The sequence below is a fragment of the Hyperolius riggenbachi genome, chromosome 8 (assembly GCF_040937935.1).
Source record: "Hyperolius riggenbachi isolate aHypRig1 chromosome 8, aHypRig1.pri, whole genome shotgun sequence".
Taxonomy (NCBI): Eukaryota; Metazoa; Chordata; class Amphibia; order Anura; family Hyperoliidae; genus Hyperolius; species Hyperolius riggenbachi.
The window spans coordinates 30219383-30223968 of record NC_090653.1 but is presented as its reverse complement, the minus strand read 5'-3'; the positions used below and the strand labels follow the sequence as shown (position 1 = coordinate 30223968).

General features: G+C 51.5%; 1 non-coding gene across 1 annotated transcript; it reads left to right on the top strand.

Moving 5' to 3' along the window:
- The first annotated feature begins 3830 nt into the window (after positions 1-3830).
- TRNAI-GAU (transfer RNA isoleucine (anticodon GAU)) lies at positions 3831-3904 on the top strand. Its single transcript has one exon. It is a non-coding gene; the product is annotated as a tRNA-Ile (tRNA).
- The last annotated feature ends 682 nt before the right edge of the window (positions 3905-4586 follow it).

Here is a 4586-nt window from a genome sequence, read left to right as displayed (position 1 = left end):
CCCCCTTTCCCCCTTTGATTTGATTTTTTTTCCTTTGGTATTAACCTCCTAGGCGGTAATCCCGAGCTAGGGTCGGGGCGGAAAACTGCAGCTAAGAGCGGTAATCCCGACCTCTGCTCGGGGTAGCCGCCGGAGGCTGTGTGCAGAGCAATGTGCGCAGTGGAAGCGTTTCTACATACCTCCCGGGGATCCCGACATCGGCTGACATTCTTCTTCCTCTCCTCCGGGGCTCTGCTTCCTGCTGGTGAGATCGCTGGCTGTTGTCAGGATTACAGCCGGCAATCTCACTTTAGAGTTGCAGCGCCACCCGGAGGATGGAGGCTTAACTGCAGTGCTGGAGCCAGGGAGGTGAGTGACTGCTGGGCTGCTGCAGAACTCCCTGGCAGCAGGATTTTTTCCAGGTTTTAGGGTCTGAAAAGGTGCAAAAAAAATTAAACCGCTTTTAGACCCTAAAATCCCAAAAGAATCAGAACACCAAGGGGGTTAAAGTAAATGGGAACCGTCCTTTAAAAAAAGGAGCGGGAAGGCTCTGGGTCCTATAGAGCCTTTCCGCTCCTCTCTCAGTGTAGTGCTGTTACCGGGAGTAGTGTTGGGCGAACAGTGTTCGCCACTGTTCGGGTTCTGCAGAACATCACCCTGTTCGGGTGCTGTTCGAGTTCGACCGAACACCTCAATGCCCCCCGAACAGGGCCCCTGTTCGCCCGAATACGGCCCCCCTATGGGGTCGCAGGCATAAGGAGGGAGCATGCCCCGATCGCGGGGGGGTCGGAAATAGCGCTCCCCCCTCTGCCCGCTTCCCCATAAAAAAAGTTTGCGGAAAGTTAATAGTACCTGGTGGCTGGCTGGCAGTGACTAGGAGACGCGTTGAGGCCGGGCAGCGGGCGGTTCAGCGGTAGTACCCTTGTGGTACTTCCGCCCTTTCTCTGACCTCACGTCCTCTACGTGATGACACATACGAGGGTACGCCACACGGGGCATGCTCCCCCCTTATGCCTGCGACCCCATAGGGCCCCCAAAAGCGGCATGTTCGGGGGTCCCATTGACTTCCATTGAGTTCGGGGTTTGGGCCGAACATGCCGAACATCTGGCCCATGTTCGGCAGAACGGACCCGAACCCGAACATCCAGGTGTTCGCCCAACACTAACCGGGAGCAGTATTTGATCAAGTTGGTCAAATACCGTTTGCTCTGCTGGTGAAGGTGACTTTGGAAAGTGTTTGGAAGCCCGAGTGCTCCCGAAGACTGGGCCACATCATACCCCGCACGCACCAGCGCCCTCTCTCGTGCATTCACGCGTGCGCAGTAGTGATGCTCGGATGTCTCCATCCACGAATTCGGCAACCACAGCCGTTGTTAAAAAAAAAATCTGCCTCCGGCATGATTGGTTCCGAATTATGAAATGCGTCCATTCCACGACGCTGATTTTCAGTTGTGAATGAGGCAATCACGGCCGAATCCACAGCCGGATCCGGATTTTCTTTTAACGTTAATAGCAAAGCCCCCATACATGCTACAATTCCCCAAATTGCATGGATTATCAAGGTGATAAGGGGCTACAATTTAAACAAAAAAAAAATTGTTGTTTTTGTTTTTGAGAAAATGGAATTTAAAGTGAAATCAACACTTGAAATGGGGCTATTAATTGGTAATAAGTGGTTTAAAACAGGGAAATACACGTCAAGCAATCACAGAGGTGAAGGTGAGTCCCAATGGCACCTGGCGGTGATGGTACCACTAGAGGAGGATGAGTGGCTGACGCCAAAAAGACCCAGAGAGTATTTTTTCATGGGGGGGGGGGGGGGGGTTGCAGTGATTAGCAATGACATAACAGCAGAGTTGTCAGTGATCCTGGGCAGTGTGAACGCAGACTTTAGTAGCGACTGAGTCAGGAGGACAAAGCAGCCGGTCAGTTCAGCAGCACAGAAGGACCATGGCAACTCACTGGTAGTACCACAGTGCAATAGTGCTGCCCCAAACATTAGATGCGCCCGGTAACCTGGGCAGTGTGAACGCAGAGTGTAGTAGCGACTGAGTCTGGAGGACAAAGCGGACGGTCAGTTCGGCAGCACAGAAGGACCATGGCAACTCACTGGTAGTAGCACAGCCGGAAAATGAGCCAAGGTAGCCAGGTAGTAACTTTCTTTAGAAAGGCAGGCATGGTTAACACATTGCAGCAGCCACTTCATGTCCCTCTGTGTCCGACAATAGGGGCCAGGAACTCACCTTCCACCCAAGCCTGGTTGATTTTCAGGAAGGTGAGTTTGTCCACAGAGGCGTGGGAGAGCCGAGAGCGCTTCTCGGTGACCACGCCACTGGCCGCACTGAAGCATCTCTTGGAGAGGACAAAGGAAGGGGGGCAGGACAGGAGTTCCAGGGCATACTGGGCAAGCTCTCTCCAGATGTCCAGTCTCTTGACCCAGTACTCCAAGGGGTTCACGTAGCTGTCAGTTTCATCGAGCCCGCTGAATGACCCCATGTAGTCAGCCGCCATGCTGGTTAGTCGCTGCTGGTGCTGGTTGGAGGTGGATGCTGTGGCTGGCACCTCTGTTCTGGGCTGCTGCACTGCATACAGGCTGTTGCTTAGGCTCTTCAGATCTCTGGGGCGCCAGTTGCTGCTGCTGCTGGTGGTAGTTGTTGTGCTGCTGGTGGCGATGTCAGGCACCTGTTGCTGGGTTGGCAGAGCAGTTACAGTGGGGGTGGAAGGCTGGGGGAATGCTTCCAGTAGTCTGCGCACAAGGGCCCCCTGCAACTCCCTTGTGCGTTGCTAGGAGGTGGATGGCGTCATTAACTCTTCCAGCTTCCCCTTCAGATGTGGGTCAAGCATCAAGGTGATCCAGATGTCCTCCCTTGAACGCATCTGGGTCCCTGCGAAGGCAGCGCAACATGTGCACACCCATGGGAAACAAGTGGGCATTGGCAACAACATCTTCATCGGCGTCGTTGTCCCATATCACATGCCTGTCCTCTTCCTATGCCGTGTCATCCTCCTCAAGCCGCCATCCCCATACAACGCCTGCGGCACTCTGCTCCTCCTCCTCAGAATTCAGGTTAGGGACCTCCAACTCCTCCACCTCCTCCATTACCTGTAAGCCCTCTTGTGCTGCCATCTGCTCCTTTTCCAGCTGCCTCAGGGCTTCCTCCCCATGCTCAATTAAATTGCACATTGCCTGCTTGAAAGCTTGTTACCTTGCTCCTGGCTGATTGTTATTTCCAAAATAGCACCCCACAACAGCTCTTTTGAGAGCTAATCTTATTCTTGTCCTTTTTTTTTTTTATCCCTTCTCCCTCGTCTTGTCTTCCAGGGATTTGTAGGATGTCAAAAGCCAGCTTACATACTTTAAGCCAGGAATCGAACCCAGGCCCACTGCTTTGAAGGCAGCTATGCTCACCACTGTACCACCAACGCTACATGCTGAAGCCAGCCTAGCATGTACCATTATATACCCAAGAGAAAAATTAGCTTGCTTAGGGATTTGTAGGAGGTCAAAAGCCAGCTCACATACATTGGCCAGGAATCGAACCCAGGTCAGCTGTTGGAAGGCAGCTATGCTCACCACTATACCACCAACACTACATGCTGAAGCCAGCCTAGCATGTACCATTATATACCCAAGAGAAAAATTAGCTTGCTTAGGGATTTGTAGGAGGTCAAAAGCCAGCTCACATACATTGGCCAGGAATCGACCCCAGGTCAGCTGCTTGGAAGGCAGCTATGCTCATCACTATACCACCAACGCTACATGCTGAAACTGCTTGGAGCAGACTTACTTCCTACCTCCAGAAGACACGCATACATCCCCATAAAATAATTCCACAGCAACTGCATGCACAGTCTCTGTGGCACAATCAGTTTGCGCATTCAGCTGATAACCGAAAGGTTGGTGGTTCAAGCCCACCCAGGGACAGCCTGTAAGCAGAGTGGTGCAGCGGAAGCATGCTGGGCCCATAACCCAGAGGATGATGGATCGAAACCATCCTCTGCTAAGCATGATTTCATTTTTGCACCTCGTTTTATCGCATGGGCAAAACGGTTTCCATAGCCCTGTAAGAGAAAGTGTAATAAGGGCCCTGCCGTAACATAGATATTACGGTAGCTAAGACTACTCCTGGGCCTTTCTTGTAGTTAAAGAGATGAGTGAACTGTGACACCACACTTAAAAAAAAAAACACAGCAAACAGAGAATCTTCCCCATATTGGAGCATTGAATTTGGTAAAGTCTTAAGCCAATGTGTTGTAAGACACAAGTAAGCTTTAGGTTAGCAGGAATGGTTGCATGGCCACCTAGCTTTTCATCCTTCCCACCCTTGCCCTGGAAACTTCCAGACTTCAAATTGCTGTCCTTTGCTGTGTGTGTTACACCAGCATCATCCATGGGGGCACATGATCTTTCTGAAGTCTTGAATTGAAGCCTGTAAGCAGTATCACCATGTGTCCCACTGCTTTCATCTAGCAAATTAGGCAAATAAGCAAGCTCATTCTTCTCTTGGGTATATCACAATGGTACATGCTAGGCTGGCTTCAGCATGTAGTGTTGGTGGTGGTATAGTGGTGAGCATAGCTGCCTTCAAAGCAGTTGACATGGGTTC